Genomic DNA, 21037 nt, shown 5'->3' on the forward strand with positions numbered 1-21037 from the left:
TCCCAAGACTCTGACATTTAGAGAAGCAGAGAGAATGAGAACCTGAAGTGCCTCAACCAGCAGAACTGTGCATGCAGGAAAGGGAGACAGTGAGTGCAGCGGACAGCCTCCCCTTTCAGTCTTGTTTTCAGGTTAGAGGCCAGACCGGTGCCTCTGTTTATAAGAATCCCCATGTAGAACTTCTGGCATCTTTAAGAGGGTACAAAACACTCAGAAGACAGTGGCCAAGAGGGGTAGCAACTTAAGGGAAGTGTTTTGAACTATAAGTATTTGTAACTGAGAATGACTTTACAAGTTCTATAAAGTTCCACAAAGTCCACATTCACTACTACACCTTAGACTGTAAATACCTTTTGATGAGGCCAATGTCTCCATTCACATAGTTCTTCACCCAAAAAAATGTTTTTAAGAATCTGTGAAGTGCCAGGCACCCTGCTAGTTGCTGGTGATCTGCCTTTATGGAGTGACAATACACCGGGGATACATTCTGAGCAAGAAGTTACAAGAAGGCTACTTCCTATCCCTTTATGTCACCAGAGCCATGCATGGTGGCCGATACTAAATATGCACTCAATTTCTTTGGAGAACAGAATGGAAAAAGGAAGCAGAAAGCAAGGATGAGAAGATTAAGACTCAGAATGTTGCCACCGACCTTACCAATTTTATAGATAAAATATTTGGGTAATTAATTAGGTAAATAAGGGATACTCAACATACGATTAGTATATACCATACACTCAAACATAAAAATATTTACTTACCTCCATTTGAAATTATGACTGTTACATATATTCAGAAATGACAATGTTTTTAGTAATGTAGCTCATATCAAATTGGTCTCTGGTCAATAAATTGGTGGAGTTAGGACAGATACCACAGGAAGACAAACACTACACCCTGCTGATTGAGGATAACAGTCTCAGAGAATAGAAGGGACAAAGACTGTTCCGTAAGAATCGACATTAACCTGAAGGCTCCTGTCAACAAGTCTTTACTGATCCAAAAAGCTTTCCATCCTGGTAGAGATGAGACTTCCTAGAAAAGTCAGGTTTTGCAACATATGGCCAAAGGAGTGATGGGCCAAAGGGCTGAGGAGAGGTTACTCCAATGGCACATTTAGAAAGGAAGTAAAACATTAACACAAGTGTGAGGGCTGCTGTGTGCCAGGAACCATGTCAATCCACTGGGCAGTACAAAGAGAGTAAGACCCAGGACCTTCTCTCAAGCCACTTAACATTGATTAGTGAAGAGCCACAGGAAAGGAGGCCATATTTAAGTAGAAATGAAAGTTAAAAAGGGGAATAGAATCAAAACTGACTCATTTTTGAAAGTAAGAAAGTATTTCTTAAACAAAGGCTTTGGCAGTCTCTAGAAATACCATCTACAGAATCAGGCGCGAGAAAGTACAACCACAGCTTCCTTTCATTAAAGTCACTTGTATTTCCCTCCATAGAATAGTGAACACAGGCACTGCTGATCAAACTAAAAGGGAGAGTTATGGCGCGTGCACGCGCATGTGTGCATGCAAGATAATAGTAATAGTAATGTGGCACATTTTTTTTAAAAAGGCGTCCCTATCTTTTAAGATACCAACTGAGATATTTACAGATGAAGTGATATTGGACCTGAGATCTGCTTCAAAATAACCCAAATGATGCAGGTGAAGTTTAGAGTTTGTATCACCAGGCCTGATATAAACTGGTAATTGCTGAAGTCAGTTAATGGGGTGTTCATTATACTTTTCTCTTTACTTTAAATACATTTGAAATGTTCTATATAAAAAGTTATTTAGGGACGCCTGGGTAGCGCAGTCGTTAAGCGTCTGCCTTCGGCTCAGGGCGTGATCCTAGCGTTATGGGATCGAGCCCCACATCAGGCTCCTCCGCTGTGAGCCTGCTTCTTCCTCTCCCACTCCCCCTGCTTGTGTTCCCTCTCTCGCTGGCTGTCTCTGTCAAATAAATAAAATCTTTAAAAAAAAAAAAAAGTTATTTAAGATATGAATTGTAAGTAAAGATGAAACTTTTAACTGATCATTCAGTAAAATAGTGCTATTCAGTGTAAGCTAAAAAAAATGAACAAAAGCTCCTTGAAAACCATTATTAAATATGAAGATGAGGCCTCCAGTGTGTGCTGTGTACACCATACCATGCCTTGAGCAAGGAAACTCAATCTACTACATCTTTGCGGTTCTAGGCCAATTTATAATCTGCTTTTCGAATTGCCAGTTGCCACCCTATAGTGGATTCTGAAATCTATTTGTGGGCCCTGACCAGTTTTTAGATGAACGAATTCAAATGCATTAGAAAAGAAAAGTTCAGAGCACATAGCACAGGAAGGGGGACGCCCTGTTTGCAGGGCTTGCGTCTCTGCAGGTATGTGAGTGCCTACGCACACCCAGTGTTTGCATTTAGTCAACTCTCACTATGGTAGCCAGAGTGGTTCTGTTAAAACCCAAGTCAGATCACGTCACTCTTCTGGAACACTACAGGGACACCCTACCTCACTCAGTGCAAAATCCGAAGTCCTTACAATGGCCTACAAGGCCCACCATGATCTGCTACCCATTCCTGCCCAGTTCTGTTTACCTCTTATTCACCCTCGCCCCATTGACCTTATTTCTGTTCCTGGAACACACCAAGCACACTCCTGTAGCCGGACATCAGTAATTGCCCTCTGTCTGGAATGCTCTTCCTCCAGATATCTGCCTGCTGGCTGCCTCACCATCAAATGTCAGCTTTTCAGTAAGACCCTCCCTGACCACACAATGTACTATTCAGACCCCACACCCACCCCAGTATTTCCTATTTCCCTTCCTTTATTTTTCTCCATAGAACTTATCACCATCTAACATACTATATAAACTATGAATTTTCTATATCATAATTACATAAAATTATGATGCACCCATTTGATAGATTACATATAGTTTCTTTTTTTTTTTGCCCCAGAAATTTATTTATTTATTTATTTATTTATTTATTTATTTATTTATTTTAATGTTTTTTTATTATATTATGTTAGTCACCATACAGTACAGCCCTGGTTTCTGATGCAAAGTTCAATGATTCATTAGAAACATACAGTTTCTTTTGCTTATCGTCTCTCTGTACTTAGACACTTCACAAGGAGCAGGATTTTTTTGTCTTTTGTTGTCACTGCAATAGTATCTCTTACACTTAGGACATGGTAAATACTCCATAAATATATGCTGAATTGTGTGTGTGTGTGCATGGTACGTGTGTATATATATGCTGGCTTGTGATATAAAATGGATCTCTTAGTGTGAGTTGCATTCCAAAAGGCTTGTCTAATACTGCCCTGGAGCACACTTGGAATATCTCCGGGCTTACTCAGAGTGAGGGCCGAAATGTGAGTGCAGCACAGACACCCAATAGTTGTGATGTCTTACACCCGGGGTGCCTGCAACAAATGGGGCCAATGGTAATTGCTATGTGAAGTATGTGTGGGGGGTGGGAGGGTGGTTCCCTTGGGGATCCCACCAATGCACTATAAATTGGCAAGAAGAAATAGGCAGAGTCAGAAAATCATAAAATTTTCAAGACCCTCAAGATGATCCGGTTCAACATAATAATTCTACAGTCGAGCATCAAAAAGTTACAAAATGATAATGTAATTTGCCCCAGGCCTTATGAAAAGCAAATGCTGAGCTAGAACTGGCACAGACCTGGGTCATATGACTCGTTGTCCAATGATCTTTACACACTCCGGCCTGCCATGAAAATGAAAAATGGGAATCTGCTCTCCAAAAGCCTTCTGCCTGCTCTTCTTTCTTTGGAAATAACCTGAGATTCTTTCTCCAGTTAGGTGCCAATCATCTCTTTATTCCACTCAAGCCTTGACAGTTTGCAGGGCTTTCTGTTTTAAAAACAAAGCGCTCCTAATGATCACTAGTTCTCATAAATCAAAGCTTCAAAAATTCCTTGCCATAGCAACCAGGAGTGGTTGAATTATCTACTATTATTCCCTGAATTTCTAATAAAACCATTCCAACTTACACCAGGCCCAGGGATGTTCAAGTCAGTCAGGAATCAAAACCTTCAATCCTTACTGTCCAACTTTTCATCAGAGCTCAGGAATCGATCCAGAATTAGTCTGTATTTTTCCATAACCATAAAACAAAGTGCTCCAATTCATAAGGCACTAACCAGTGAAAGCAAGGCATCAGTAAAAGCTGTCAGTCACCCTGATTTGGAAGGGAAGCAGAAACATTTTGGTCATGAAGTGAATATTACTGAAGACTAAATACGTTCACCAATTGTTTGGTTCTCAACTAGACCGTAATAAGTCATTCGAGCAGGAGAGGCCAGGTTTCTTTGACCTCTCAGTATTTCTGTGGTGGCCTTAGAGATTCCAAGGGCTGAGGACATTCGTGATATTACTGTGCCAGACACTCTTGAATCCTCTGTCCTCCTTCACAGAACCCTGTTCTGTTCAGGTGTCCTCACCTGTTCGGGAGAGGCTAGCCCCATCCCCATTCCAGGAAGGAGGTCATGCCTGGACATAGAGCATCATGGAAATCCTAGTCTCCTTGCCAGTAATTGCCTTGCATATGAGCATGTGACAAAACTGTGACCCAGGAGGCAAGGGGAAGTCGGCTAGGAGAGGGGAGGTTCTGAGAAAGCTTTTCTCACTTTTCACACAGCCAGGAGAAAGAGATTACAGGTATCCCTTGTTGTTCAAAAGTTTGCATTACACCATTTCTCTTTTACAAAAGACCTACATTAACCTACATTTTCACTAACCAAAAGAAACCCAAAAAGGATTTTTGCTTTTGCAAAAAAAAGAAAAAAAAAGGTGAAAAGCAAAGATAGCATTCAGCGTTAGTTTTGTAGTGAGCAGTTATAAAGGCAGTGCAGACCCCCAGCAGTGAGAGTGGTCCCACCAAGTTCCATCCCCAAACTACACTCAGCATCTAGCCACATAGTTTTGAATGGTGTCTGTGTGCATCTGTGTTTTATCTTGATTTATTTTGTACATCCGTTAGCAAGATGTGTCCTAAGGTATCAGAAAAGTCAAAGAGAGGTTATTTTTTGAGTCTGGGAAAGCTCACAAATTTTTCTATATCAGTTAATGGTAAATGCTTCTTCCCTTTAAGTCATTGTGGCTTACAAAAGATTTCATAGGAAATCTACTTTCCGACAGTGGGGGAAACCTGTACTCCTTTACTCTTTCTAACTGTGATGCCAGGTAGTGCTGTCGTCATCTTGACACCAAAAGGAGAGGGAAACTAAGGACAAAGCCCCTCCACCAAGAGGACAGAGCCAAGAGAACTGGAGAGAAGCCGACAGAGTCTGATGCCACAGAGTTTGGTTATCCTATCTCCCACTTCTTTTCAGGGTCTTCCGTATTTGCAGCAGAAACATCCTAACCCGTACAATGATTGCACCCTGAAACGTTCTAGGGAGGAAGTGAGGAGGCGTGAATGTGTTATGCATGTTGGTGTTAGTATGAGAAAAGTTGCATGAACAGCACCTTTTGTCAGGGAGAGCTTGGCCTGTGACGTTAGAAAGTACAGTGGTCCCCCCCCTTACCCAATGGGGGAAGAGGGATACCTTCCAAGACCCTCAATGGTTGCCTAAATCCACAGAGAATACTAAACCCTACATATTCTGTTTTTTTCCTATACATACAAACCTACGATAAAGTTCAGTTTATAAATGAGGCCCAGTAAGAGATTAAGAACAGTAACTAATAATGAAATAGAAAATTATAACAAAACACTGTAATAAAAGTTATGTAAATGTGATCTCTCTCGCGAAATATTATTGCATTGTACTCACCCTTCTTCTTCCCCGGGTGATGAGAGATGACGACGTGCGCGCGGGATGAGATGACGTAAGCAGTGAAAGGCAGAGTTAGGCTCCTACCGACCTTCTGCTGATTCATCAGAAAAAGGACAGTCGGCTTACCGAGCGCGGTGGATGACGGGTAAGCGAAACCGCGGAAAGCAAAACTGCGGCTAGAGCGGGAGTGCGGTCAGAGGACCCAGGAATAAAATCCATCCCTGGAGTGAAATGTGAGAGCAGGTGCAGAGGCCAACACCTGGCACAATACCTTGGCCTCCCTGTGCTGTTGTCACAGGGAACCCAAGGCAGCCAGATTTCCCCCCAGGGAGGACACGGTACAACAAATCCACTGTAGTGTATACCCACTTCCTCCCCTGGGTGCCAGGAAAATACTCCGTATGAGACCTTAAGGAAGAGGATGTTTCAGTACTTGCTTTGCCTTCACACTCCCATGAATAGGTATCTGTTTGTACTTTGTGGGGGTGCTTATCTTTGTTGTCGCATGAGGAGTAAGAAGGACAAGCCATGAACAGTTCGAAGGGGAGCCAGCCCTGCTGCTATAAACTCCTACAGGCCATTGAAGATTGAAGCCTGCCGTGGAAGTGGCCCCCCAGGGACTCTGTTCCCCCAAGATGCCGATCTTTATCTCTACAAGCTCCCTCCGGAGCCAGGTCTTCCTCCAACCGGCAGAAAGTATATCTTATTGTGGAAGTCACTAAACTTGCAGGGAGAGGAAGAGGGACTTCTCACACACCTGGCCCTCCAAAGCCAGCAGGTATTTTTCAAATGCTTATCGATTGGATTCATTATCATAAACTATATGTGGTTCTGGAAAGCTTCGTATTTGAAGTACTCCTATATTAGATCATATCCGATCAGATGCATGTTTCTTTACTTGTTCACAGTTAAAGTAAACACTATCAGAACATCTGAGACAACGGGACCTGTGTCATCTTTCTAACAAAGTATTTACAGTACAATGAGTACAATGCTGTGATCTGACATGATCAAAGTGTGCCCATTCTTTGATTAGAAACAACAAAAGAGCCAGCAGATGATGCCCCTGGAAGCGTCTGCACGTGCATCCATCCAGTGGGGGCATCTGGAGGCAGCAACAGAGGCATCACTGTAATAGTAAACTCGGCAGTACCCAGGTTACACAGCAGGAAACTTGGTTCCCGGATGACTCACGTTCCGCATTGAGGGTGTAAGAGTTGTGCCCAGGGCTTGAAAAGCTGCACAAAAATCTAATTAACTAGTCATGAGAAATGCACTAATTGCTTTGTCCAGCATCAGCAGAGAAGACCTGCTGCTGGCCCTCATTCCTCAGCCAGAAGGAGGACACCGCAGGCTTTGGGGGCACTGGGGAAGGAGGCACTGTCGAGCTGACTCCGGGAGTCAACCACAGAGGACACGTCTCTGTAGAACCTTCTGAGGAGGTCAGGGGCTGTCAGTAGAAAAAGACAACTGTGGAAATAAAAATGGGAAGAGGAAGGGGCACTCCCATGTGTTGATATCAGTAACTATAGAATGAATGTCTCTTATCTGATAATGAGTATCCATCAAGGAAGGACTTGATCTATTGGGTTTTTCCCTCTCTGCTCACTTTACAACCTTTTCCCCTTCTCAGCCCCACTCTATCAAATTTTTTTTTGCCTCTTGTAAATAACATATTTATTGAGATAGAATTTACATACCCTACAATTCACCTGTTTAAAAGTATACAGTTCAGTGACTTTTAGTATATTACAGAAATGTGCAACCATTACCACAATCAATTTCAGACAATTTCATCACCCCAAAAGAAATCCCATACCCATTAGCAGTCCCTCCAGTTTCCTGCCAGCCCTCCCCACCTTAGGAAATCACTTATCTACTTTCTGTCTCTATGATTTGCCTATTCTGGACATTTCATACGGGTGGAATCACACACTATGTGGTCTCTTATAACTGGCTTCCTTCACATAACGTTTTCGAGGTTCACCCTTGTTGTAGTGCATGCACTGTATCACTTTCTAAAATCTTTTCTGTAGCTCTCCCAGCTCAGCTCTAGCTTTTCTACTTATGTTCCTTGAGTGGCTCACTTTTCACTCCTGAAAAGTACTTGTGAACTACAAATCAAGTTTAAGAAGTGGTCCTGGTTCAGAGAAGTCCATGTGATTTTGTTGGGAGTCTCCTATTGCACCTAAGTGCAAATAATCCATATTATGAGTTTTAAAAAATCTCTAATTTTCTAAAAATCATTAGAGGCGTGTGGCTAATGTGAACCAGTGATGGTGCTCTTACACAACTAATTTATATATAAGAGGGGCTATAGCAGCATTCTTATGATAGAGTGCTTGGGATATAGACATATTCGTTCACTCAACAATTATTGAGCGCCTCCTGCATGCGAGATACTGTTCTAGATTGGCTGGAGATTGGCAGTGAGCAAAACAGACAGAAACATCTACTTTGTGAAGCATGGGTTTTGAATTATTTCTTTAAATCATTTAAAGAAAGAAGGAAAACCAAGGTAATAGTAAATAGGACATTCATAATGGTTACTTTTGGAGGAAGGGATTGAAAGAAGGCAATGGAGGGAAGGGATGAGGGAGAAGATGCAAGGGTAGGTGATGTTCCTAGACTGAGTGACTTCCTTATGAGAGTTCTGTTGCTGGGCTTTCTAATTTCCATGTCTGTTGCAGAGATTTACTTGCATAGATTGGATATTACATCAAATTTAATTTCAAAAAGAGCCACTCCTCTGGATCAGAAAGTATAAACAAATCTCTCTGGATGAGAGATTTGTCTGGGCTAATTTAAAATGTTTATGGGAAAGTGGGATGCACAGTGGAATCTTACACTAAATGGAGAAATTTTAAACCGATGGGCTTGCACGCCAAGGTTTTGAGAGCCTGGTGAAGAACAAGGTAATATATTTAGAGGAGATTTTTCAAGTCATATTAGACAATCATGACCTCCGAGTGATCGTTTATCAGCCAAGAAAGGAACCAATAGAGCATCTATATAAGAATGAAACTTCATGAGAGCAGAGATTCTTATGTTTTGTTCACAAGTTTTCAATTGTCAAGTTTCTTTCACAGACATTACCCCATTTGATTTTCACAAGTAGTATTAGCCCATTTTATGGACCAGAAAATTCAGAGGGGCCCAAGTTACCATAGCCAGCTCCCCAGCTTCCCAACACTTGCCACACAACACCACTCTTGAAGTCCAGGGTTCAAATGAACCCACATTTATTTACAAAACTCAAGAGTGGATGTTAGAAATAAGTTTTGGAGAGTGAAATATAAAGCAATAAAAAGAAATACCAGTCCACTCTAGGGGTGGAAAATGGATGCAACTCATTACTATAAGGAGGACCACAAGCTGAAACTATATATGCTCTCAGAAACATGTCTACGTGAATTCCTAAATGACAGATTTACATCAGCTATTTACGAAAAGTAAAATGTCTGCAGGGCATCTCTTCCTTGAAAGGATGTTGAGCATTTTTACAAAATACCCTATAGCGCTATTACTGGGGTTAGAATCTTGAACCAAATAAGTACTATGGTAATTATATTCTTATGACAAATTACATTGTCTAATTCCAAATCTTGTCTTCTGTTGGTAATTGCCTAGGATTTGCTGTGGTTATGTTCCTAATCTTAATCTGATATTATTTCAACAGAGTTGAAAAGCTCCTGCCAATTGCTTTTTTCTCTGAGGAAGAATTCATATTTGGAAAAAAAGAAAAAGGCATGTGGGTTAGTTTGGCTGTTTAAAACAAGCACAGGGCTCTCATGTGTGTAAAGTTCAAGCCTCAGACATATTAACATCACATAGGAGAAAATACTTCTGTGCCCTGACCACGACAGTACCTTCAACCTTGGACAATGATCACAAGGGAGATAACAGAGAGGACACCTGGCTTGAACTAACCAGGTCCCCAGCCAGAGAGTAATAACTCACAGGGCACTTCCTGTGGGAGACATGATAATGCTCTCTTTGCATATGAAAGTCAGCAAAATAGTGTTATTTATCCAATAAACATGGCTTAATGGTTTCACTGTCTGCAGGGACAAGCACTATAAAACAAAATGGCTAATTTTTCTATAATAAAGTGAATTTGAATGAGCAACTTAAATCAATATTAGGCAGCCAAATTATGTGTATTAATATCTACACATCATTAGCATAATCCCAAGTGAATTTTTTCATTACTAAAAGTAATGTTAGTCTTGACTTTGCTTTTCCCTTGATATTAACTTATATATTCTATATTTGGTTCAGAAATAACTTTTGTTTGAAACCTAATCCACTTCTGCTTCCTGTGTAAACATATACACATAAACACACACATACATGCCTACAGACATATATCACACATATACATGTTTTATACACATATACATATTCATGGTAAGAAGCCTCAGTACAAACATTATCAGAGAAGAATTTCCTACTCAGGTCAGGAAAAAAATGTGTCCCTTTTCTGTCAACTTCTCTACCCAACTTCCTAGCATTACGGGCTTTCTTGGGAGGAGGAGTGCACATAAATCTAACAAGTAAATATGTAAAGTCTGGAATGATAGTGAAGCCTAAAACAAAGCACAGAACCTGTGTCAACAAGGATCTGATGGAGTTCCAATCTGTCCCTCTCTGTCTTACTTCATTTCAAAATCTCTGTACACACCCAGAAAATGAAGGACATCTCTCAATGTCCGGCAGTAAAACAAAACAGGGACCTGCGCACGGGGGCCACACTGAAGGGAGGGTATCTTTCTGGCTTGGAGAGTGTTCAGGGCTGCAACTAGGGGAGTCATGGAGCAGTGAATCAGGAGGTTTTATGTGGTGGATTCTGTGATACAGTCTAGAACATCCTCATTAGGGTCGCTCAGACCAGTGGCTGTCCAATACAAGTATGATGTGAGCCACATATCTAATCTTAACTATTCTAGGAGCCACATTAAATTTTTTTTAAGATTTTATTTATTTATTTATTTATTTATTTATTTATTTAAGAGAGAGTGAGTGAGCATGAGCAGGGGGAAGGGCAGAGGGAAAGGGAGAGAGAGAATGTTAAGCAGTCTCCATGCTCAGTGCTGAGCCTGATGTAGGGCTCGATCTCACGACCCTGAGATCATGACCTGAGCCAAATCAAGAGCCAGCCACTGAACTGACTGAGCCACCCAGGTGCCCTGCCACATTAAATATTTTTAAATAAATGGGTGAAATTGATTTTTACAATATCTTTTCTTTAACCTAATATCCGAAAGATGTTATCATCTCAATGTATAATCCATATAACGGGGGTATTCACGAGATATTTTATATTCTTGTTGTTTTGTACTAAGTCTTCAAACTCTGGTGGGGACTTCACACTTGCCCTGCATCTGCAGTCACACCAGCCACATTTCAAGAGCTAAACAGCCCACGTGGCTACCAGATAAGGCAGGGCTCAGTCTTGAGACTCTTATAGGTCAGACTCTTAGAAGCCAGTGTTGCAGAATACACATTCTAGTATTTGCTGCAGAGGATTTACCCCTCAAACCGTACTCCCTGCTTCCTGTTTCCTTGTTGTCCCAAACATTGATCTCTTGGTGTATTCCTTAGAAGCAAAATTATTTAAGAAAAAGCACTTTAGGGGCAGCTGGGTAGCTCGGTTGGTTGAGTAGCTGGCTCTTGATTTCGGCTCAGGCCATGATCTCAGGGTCATGAGATTGAGCCCCGTGATGAGCTCCAAGCTCAGTAGGGAGCCTGCTTGAGGATACTCTCTCCTTTTCCCTGCTGTGCCTCCCCCTGCTCACGTGTGCTCTCTCTCTCTCTCTCAAATAAATGAATAAATCATTAAAAAGAAAAGAAAAAGCACTTTATTTTGTTTGTGTGCAATTATGTCAAATAAATAAGGAATGCTAGGTTTTGTTTCCTTAAAGAACAGGGTGCTCAGCCAGTCCCGAAGGTACAGAGGACAAGAGGAAATCTAGTATAGGGTACAGGGTCTCCGATGAGAAAAGAATTATAGATGGTGATCACCCACCCAAGTGATTCTGTGATTCACACTGCGCTAAATGTATAATCTGATGCCGCGGGCCTCTGACTATTATGTCTGAATCTAGCGGCCTCAATATCCACCTCTTTCTTGACAGTTGTTTGACCCTTTAAAGATACCATCTACCTTTCCATTTCCTTATTGCACTTGAAGATGGTAACAGAAGTTCAAGGAGGAGGGCAGCTTCCTTTTCTTAGGAACTGTCATGTTCCTGCATCTTATTTGCATGCATTTTCTTCCAATTAAATGTGCTGAAGATTCCCAAAGCTAACTTTATTTTCTAAAAACCAATGTGTTTGCTTTGTCCCATATGTGGGCCTTTTGCAGTAGTAAAATACTTCTAGGCGAATGGTTTGCTGATGGCCAAGTTGGTAGAAAATCTCCTTTAAATAGCACAGCTTGGATATGCCACTAGCAACCTCACTACACATATTCACAATTTTCTTATTTTCTTTATGATGTTTTGGAAGAGATACAATTATAAGATCCAAACTACTTCTAGACATAGGCATTTTTTTTCCTCTCTGAGGGTGAAATTATAACTCACTGTGGGATTTTTTTAAAAAAGAAATGGGAGTTGTCATTAGGGAAAATATAGACCATTTTTTAAAAAGCTTGAATCTAATTTCAAGACTAGAAGAGTTTATAAACATTTTAATTACTCTCCCCCAAATCATCGTCTAGCTGTCATTCCATAGTTCCCCCAAAGTTATGAAAAAAATTACTTTTTTAGAAAAAGCCAATTTGCAAAATTAGTGAAATATAACCTAAGTAGCACGACAAATACAGGAATGGGAGAACATTCTATCAAAATTTCTATCCATAGCTTATTAATTTTACATTAGTAATGTTCCTGTCTTAGAACTTTACCTTCCCTGTTTACCAGTGCTGCCCAGTAAAATCTTCCACAGGATGATGGAAATGGTCTATTTCTGCATGGTCTAATATGGTAGCCAGCAACCACATGTGCTATTGAGCACTTGAAATGTGCCTCATGCAACTGAGGAACTGAATTTATTTAAATTTAAATTTAAATTTAAATTTAAACAGCTACATGTGGCTAGTGGTTACCATATTGGACAGCACAGCTATATATAGTTAGGGCAGACACTAGGTCACTTAAGACTTTGTGCCTCTATTGGCACAACAACAGCCTTGAGATCTAAGGCTCATGTAAAATACAAAGCACTTTATGACTTCTTTTTTGAAAATATTAAATAATTAAATAGAACAGCTTCCATGAAGCCAGACAGGAAAAAAAAAAAAAAATCAAACCAGCTGTAAGAAATTCTCTAAGGATAATGCTACTCCTTAGGATGAGCCAGGAAAGGGGACGGACAATGAATGTTCTGGAAACATGGGTCCTAGATGTCAGTTTCAGCTCTAGTTCCACCACCAACTGGCTGAACAGCCCTGGGCAGTTCCTGGAGCTCCTCCGACCCTGATTCTCTTACTTATGTAATTCTAGAATCTGCTAGAACAACCTGCAAGCCCCCTCCTCACTTGAAACCTATAATGAAATATAAAGTCAAACCAGCTCATGAGGAAAAAACTATTCTCAGGTAGGAAGTGTTGAGCATGGTTTACCTGAACACCGTCTGTAATTTCAGTTCCTACACTTTTCACTTCGATATAAGCTAACTAATATATATTTTTCCCTCTGATGATTCAGAATCTGGGAGTTTCATGAGGTGGTCCCAAGACTCGATAAGCTCACGCGAAATGAAATGCTTTTAAGACTCCAGTGAAGACAGTCAACTGGATGCAAAGTAGTACTATTCTTTTTTTCCTCCCCCTTGGTCTTTTTTCTTTCATTTGGAAAATTTTCAAACCTTGGAAAAGTTGCAAGAATAGTACGATGAACACCTGTATACCCTTCACCTCGTGAGACTGTTCTTAAGTACAGACATCCCTAAGTCCAACCCCCTAGGTGATTTCTCTACAGAGCATTCACTTGGTAACACCTCCCACTCCTAATGCTGTGAGAATAAGCTTCGGTCGGGTTGGTTGTGGGTCTGGATAACTACCAAGGGCAACAAACAAAGCACAACCAGTTGTATTACTGTATTTTCTCTGTTAACAATGAGCATGCATTTCGGCCTTAAACTTTAATGTCAGACACTTCTAAAACAGAGATAGAATCAAAAACCAACCCTCTATGTTTCAAGAGGAAAAAACCTGATCTTTGAAATTAAGGAGACATTGCTCCAACCCTAGCCCCTCAAATCCAAGCTCTGTGCTCTCTCTGGAACTGATGTCTTTGTTTGCAAAAGGGGATGCGTGGTCTACCTCAGAGAAATACCCCGAGGATTACATGTAAACAGAGTGAGACGCGGCAACCATTCAGTATTGTTGGTTGCTTTTCCAGTTTACTAAGCATTTTCCAAACAGTATACTTCAGGCATGACAACCCTGTGGGATAAATTCATCAGATATCACTATTTCTGGTTTAAAGACAAGAGAGGGGCGCCTGGGTGGCTCCGATGGTTAAGCATCTGCCTTCTGCTCCGGTCATGATCTCAGGTCCCAGGATCTAGCCCCACTCAACAGGGAGCCTGCTTCTCCCTCTCCCTCTGCTGCTCCCCCTGCTTGGGCTCTGTCACACTCCCTCTGTCAAATAAATAAATAAAATCTTAAAAAAATAATAAAAAAGACAAAAGAACAGAGGCTCAAAGATGTTCAGGGCAGGAGAGGAGGAAGGGGGAGGAGTCAGCATCTACTGAGTGGATAGCATAGCCAGGTCTATGGGAGACAATGCTTCCATCACCCCTGTTAATGCTCACGTCAATTCTGGGAAACAGGCTGTCATATCTGCAGTTTGCAATAAGGTTTTAAAGCTCAGAAAGGCTAATTTCACCAAAGGTCACACCGTTAGCTAGTTGTAGGGCTTAGTTAAGTAAGGATCCGTTTTAAGTGCCTACATTAATGGTTTAGGAACTTTCGTTAAGGGTTCAAGAGTCCTGGTTAATGGTTTAAGGGTCATAGTTAGGGCTTAAAGCCTCTTTAAGAACCTCAGTTAAGGGTTTAGGTGCCCTGATCAATGCCTTGGTTAAAGGTTTCAGTGTCTAGATCTTCTGACTCTGAGGTTAGGGCACTTCCTGCAACGTCTAATGAAGACACATTTCAGAACGTGAGATTTCTTGCCAGCTCAAGGAAGCAGACTGTCCAGATCTAGTAGGTTCTGCCAGACAAGTACCATCTAGCCTTCCTTGTTGAAAAAGTGTTCTCCCAGCAGGCCCACCAAGGCAAGGGGTGATTGGCAGCCTGCACAATGTGTGGACAATGTCTCAACTCCAGGAATCCTATCAATGTAACCTCTGACCTGAGGTGATCACATTTTAAATAAGGCTATTCCCTGAATCCATTTATTAGGCAATGTCTATGGGAACTTAGGCATTGGATGATTTGAAATAACTCTTGATACGGCTGAGGTTGGGTGACTTGGACAGCCAAGCTACTGAAGCAAGGCAAGGCTGTAATTAGACCATGCTGTAAAGACTATTCAAAGGTTGGCCCCCGCAAAGGTGTTCGATTAATAATAAATGAGGGGAAAAGCAGGCTATTCGCACAAGCAGCTGGTGGCTGACTCTCCCTGGGTACAGAGCCACAAAGTTTCATCGCCACTTGGCAATGCACACGTGCCAGGTCTTCAGCCTCAGATCCCAGCGAACAGACACATGGGTCCCGTTGCAGAGCAGACTGCCTATGGGACCAGCACATTCCTAACTGGATTTCCCTCTAGCCATGGAGATTTTAAATAAACCTCTGCTTTTGTTAGTGCCTTTGACACACATGAGTGTGTTCTGTCACAACAACCGGCCTGCACCAGAGGTACACGCATCCATCCTGATCCCCTGACCGGAATCCATGTGAGCAACAGAACACCAGCTTCCGTTCCCACTGAGCACATGGAAAGAGAAGCAGGAAGGTACTTAGAGGATTTGGAAACTAAGAGTCAAGTAAGGCCAAATGCAGCGTTGATGAAAAAAATCTAAATAGAAATCTGACCAACATAATAACAGGTGAGAAAAGTAAAAAAAAGAGAGGAAGGAAGGAAGAAAGGAAGGAAGGAAGGAAGGAAGGAAGCCATTCATTTTGAAAATTAAATTGACACACATCAGGAGTCATGAAATGTGAATACATTCATAAAAAATAAATGATTGGTGGGTGATAGATGGATGCTATTAATCATAGGTCTATCACTAGGTCCCTTTCTCTTTCTCTGCTTCTAACTATCTTGGCAAGAATCTTGATCTTCTGGCAGAAAACTCTTTTCCAAAACATACCAATGTGACCCTGCTCATGTATAGGTTTTCCAAACCCAATGTCCGGTTATTTTCACCATTGTGCAAAAACAGGAGACCCCGCAGAGCAGCAGACGGCCCTCAGCAGGACTGACACCCGGGCCAAGCCCCAGGTTGCAGCTCACAGAACATGCTGTCCAGTTAAGTCCCACATGGACTGGCCTCAGAAAATACCTGGTGTTTCTGTACCCCAAAAGTTGAACAAATGGCAGGGGCTTTGAAAACACTTGGGAGGGGGGATCTGGCATTTTAGCAAGAGTACACATATCAGTGGACCCTTGTCAAACACAGCAAACATGCAGTCATGCTTAAGAAAATTCTGTCCTCTCAGATTCTCTATCACGGGGTTCGTCTGGGTTCCCACAAAGGAGCAGTGAAAAATCTAATAAGTTAAAGTGAGGTGTGGAAAGGTCACGAGAAAAAAAGAAAAGAACAATACGCCTCCTCTGAGTGAATGATTTCTCTCAGGGCGTTTAGTTTTGGCTTTGTGATTTTTTAATTTGCAATTTTTTTTTGAAATCACAATTTTTTTGGTGATTTAAAATAACAAAAGTAATCAAACCATCCTGACCCTCTAGGTAACTATGAAATAAAATTACCAGCAGTTATCACTAAAACAAAAGTAAAGACATTTCTCTTACACAAAATTGAATATTTCTGAATAATTCAGAGGTCCAAAAGAAGACTTCTCACTGGGAATGTCTGTTTCAACAAAGATACTCTGTTTCGTAGTACTTGATCTATGGAGTTTCTAATTACACATATATGTCTTGGCAGCATTACTATAGTTCGGTTTTACCTTCCACATCCAGGGATATGAAAGGTTTGTATATGTCACTGTTTCTGACCCTCCAATAATGAGTAATGAAAATTCCTATTTATCATTTCTAGGATTAAGCCAGTGTGACAGCAGAAAATAGCATTATTTATTTGGCCCACATTACTATTGTATAAAATCTGGAGAAACAGATCCCTCAATCCATTTAGGAATGTTCTTTCCCTAATTAAGGTTTCAGTGACTGTACACATAAATACTGATTTTTACCTTTTTCCATTTGCATTTTAATTTAAAAAGTCTATGTTGATTTCATTTCTATAATATTACAGTGTGTTTATGTTCTCAAAATCTTAACAACTTCTTATCCTGGAGGTCCTTTTAATATTTAATTTTTACCTTGTTCAGTTACTGGAAAACATCTCATAGCTTTATTTATTACTTTACTTGAGTTGATTTCTTTTCTTTTTCTTTTTCTTTTTTTTACTCTGTGAAATTACCCATTTGGCAATCACATCACTAAAATGCAAAAAGTTCTTCTTTCAATTATAAAAGCCAATATAACCCATGATTATTAAGAAAACTATTTTGCAAATCAACCATTGTTTATTTCAGAATATAATCAAGTACCACAGGCTAGAGTAAAAGCGTAAGGATAGAGATTTTTTTTTCCACTTAAAATAATAAAGGTAATCAAACCTTCCTGCCAATCTAGGTGATTGTGAAATTTAATTACTAGCAGTTATCATTAAAACAAAGGCAAAGCAATTTCTTCTACACATAATTGAATATTCCAGAAGAAATTTCTGAACAGTTCTTGGAAAATGTATTTAAAAATTAATTTTAACCTGATTATTTCATTTGTTATGTCTCAGTTGGTAATGCAGAATAAACGGTACACCTGGGTATTGCGGTTCAACAATAGCAAGTGAGAACATATTCTCAGGAAAATCAGAGAACTTTGAGCTTAATACTGAGTGAATTATTAGATCTTTACTCTCCGTGCAAACCCAACCAAACCTAAATCTTCCACATCTATTCCTTCAAGAGAGGTTGAACCCATATTACTCGAGTTCACCCCTCCATATGCTATTCACTACAGAATCAACTGCTCCTTTTTTACTGCTCAACTGCCCAAGTATGTGCTAAGGCTTCCAGAGCTGTTCCATCAAACCCACTGCTACCTGAACAGAAAGAAAACCTCCTACCTACGTCAGTAGCAACAGGAGGTGACCTAGCAGCTCTCTGCCCGATGCTGCTAATGGGTCTAGAAGCATAACTGTCCAGAGAAGAGATACCCCCTACAAAATGGATCAACCGCTCTAAGGAAGGAAGTTGAAAATTAGGCCACAGACGTGCCCATCTCCAAGCCTTTGCCTAAGCTCTTTCCTCTTCCTGAAATGCCTTTCCCCCCTCGGCTCTCTGGGAAAAAATTCCACTCATCCTTTAAGCCCAAACTCATAGGTCACTTCCACTGACCCCTGCCTACTGAGGGAATCTCTCCCTTCCTTGTACTCTCCTCCACGTAATTCATTTAATCCAACTGGAATATAGGTGACTATCTGTCATCCATCTCTGCTGCTGGATGGTGAGGGAAAGGATCCTAATTCATCGTTCTATTCCAAACTCTTGGGACAATGCCCGAAACCTATAATACACTTAATGACTGCTTATTTAATGGACCTCAGACCTCAAGATCAAATTTAACATGCAATGTAAGAGGCAAATTTTATGTGTGTTGGACTTATTTCTGCACCTAAAGTCTGAGCCATGAAATGCCTTCTATTCCATTCCTCAAAGGAGCAAAATTTATTCATACCAAACACTAAGTGCCACACCCTGGGCTAACTGCTCTACACACCTCATCCCGTTTAATTCTACAAGTAAGCCCCATTATTAACATCAGCCTTATCTACAGATGAGGAAATTGAGGCTTGGAGAAGTTGAGTAACTCACTCCAAATGACCCAACTGCTCAATGGGGCAGCCAGAACTCAAGAACAATGATCCCAGAACTTCAGAACTAGAAGGAATCCTAAAATTAACTTCTTCACTCAGCCTCCTTGAAACTGAGGCTTATAACTTACTTCCTGGCACATAGTAGGTCCTATGTGAAAATGGTGATTAATAGATTGGTGGAGTGCCCTGTTTTCTCAGACTCTGGCCTTTGCCTGAGAGAACGCAGCTGCCACCACAGACAGGCTCTATTCTTTAGTGCCCAACACCTCTCACAGGTGTGAATTGCTTGTGTCATCTGAATTATTCATGATCCACACTACGGGTAAGTGTGCTTAAAAAGAGAACTACAGCTTCTTGTATTTTTCAAGACAAAGCGTCTGATTAATTGGTATATTAAGCAATATAAGCTCATGGGCCAGTTTGATCTACATTAAATAATATATCCATGCCCACTTTTTGAATTTCAGTGTTCATGTAATTTCCCAGCTCCCATTAGGATTTAAAATACTGGTAACTAAAGCAGGAAGGAGACCCATCACAAGCATCTCCATCCTATCTGCAAAGCAATTACCATCGTCTAAAGCTCATACTGTGTGACTTCAAACCCACGTATTTTTCTGAAGCCTGAATTCAATTTTTCCATCAGGTTTCTTAAGCTACACCAAGATCTGAACGCTCAAATGCCACAGCATCTGTAATTTATGCCATCAGTAAATCATGTGATAAGACTGCCTTCTTGTCTTTTCTCCATTCTTCTTTCCCATTGCCACCTCTCCCCCACCAGTCCCTTTTCTAGTGGGCAGTTTTCTGAGAGGGCTAACCATATGCTAATCGTAAGCCAACATCGCTGTATTTTAAATTCAATGTTAGTCAACCAAAATGAATTGAAAAGCAGCAGCAGTGGTTTGGGGGTACTAAAAATACGCTGTAGCATTTGCTGAGTTCTCAGAATTAAAACCACAGGCAGTCAACTTGTTGCTGCGCTTAATAAGATATGACTGTTCTGCCCCATTGGCTGCTACTACCAGCAACTTGAACTCTATCATATGCCTAACAACACTGTGCTTCTGATTAGTTGGCAGTGATCAAGAAAGGAGGTGCCGTTTCCCTGGAACTAAACCTGCCAACAAAGATAACAGATGGTTTTCAAGGGATCACCTTGTGCCACATCACAATCGCACCTTAGTCAAACTCGCCTTGTATTTATGATTAAATTAGTTACACATCTATAGATATGGCTAATTTATGACAGGCTTGCTGTCCAATAGTCCCAACCAGGTGATTCTTCCTCTGAGTTTAAGGCCCGGGTAATTGTAATTAAAAAACACACAATAGGAATTAATACAATATTACCATATTGAGTATTTTCCTTAGGATTTCAAGACCCTCTTGACCCCCTGAAGGCTGTATACTACACTAAATGTCTTATCAGCTATGCCTTTAGGGTTTGTCATTAAAGTTTTCAGTGACAGAGAGGTAGAAGAATTCTACCTAATGCATCATTCTGATTAGAAACCTGTCATACTCAGAAACTAGAGGGTCTGTTTCTATTGATTCCTATTCCTTCAGATTCATTAGCAGTTTTTTCTCTTCGATAAGACCTGCTGATCAACCAAAAAAAAAAAAAAAAAAAAAATCTAAAAGAAGCCCTCCCTTTGCTCGGCCACACTTGAAAACAAAATGTATGCCTGGAAAGTGAAATTACAGAGAGTATTATAAGAAAATGTCCAAGAGGCCACACAGGAAAATCACACACACACACACACACACACACACACTCATAAACCGGCAGATTGTCAGAGGTTGGGCTCGACCTTCCTTCCTCTAACTTGCTTCAATCAGGACCAGAAACACAGAATCCCTTCATTACTTCTATCTCAAACCATGCCCCAAGCTTGTGTCTCCACGGAGCTAATTTCTGAAACAAACAAAGAAAATGAAGTCTGTGAGGAGCGAGGGTTTTCTCCCCTCTTCCTTGGATTTGGGCATCCAGCCTGGCGGGCGCCGCACCGCCAGCCAGTCCCGGGAGCCCAGCGCCACCCTAACCTTCCGCGCCCCGCTAGCCCAGGTTCCAGCTGCGCCAGAAAGTGCGAGGCTGCCCTGCTCCTTTCGCTTCTCGCCTGCTGCTCCCCAAGTCTCCAGAACACTCGCGTTCG

At 41.1% G+C, this 21037-nt stretch overlaps 1 protein-coding gene across 1 annotated transcript in view; it reads right to left on the reverse strand.

Annotated features, from left to right (window-relative positions):
- The window catches only part of CHN2 (chimerin 2), a 283809-nt gene that overhangs the window by 261858 nt on the left and 914 nt on the right, over positions 1-21037 (reverse strand). The gene's annotated exons all lie outside the window — the stretch shown is intronic.

Source organism: Ursus americanus, chromosome 3, assembly GCF_024610735.1.
Source record: "Ursus americanus isolate L20-20 chromosome 3, mUrsAme1.1.p, whole genome shotgun sequence".
In the NCBI taxonomy this organism is placed as follows: Eukaryota; Metazoa; Chordata; class Mammalia; order Carnivora; family Ursidae; genus Ursus; species Ursus americanus.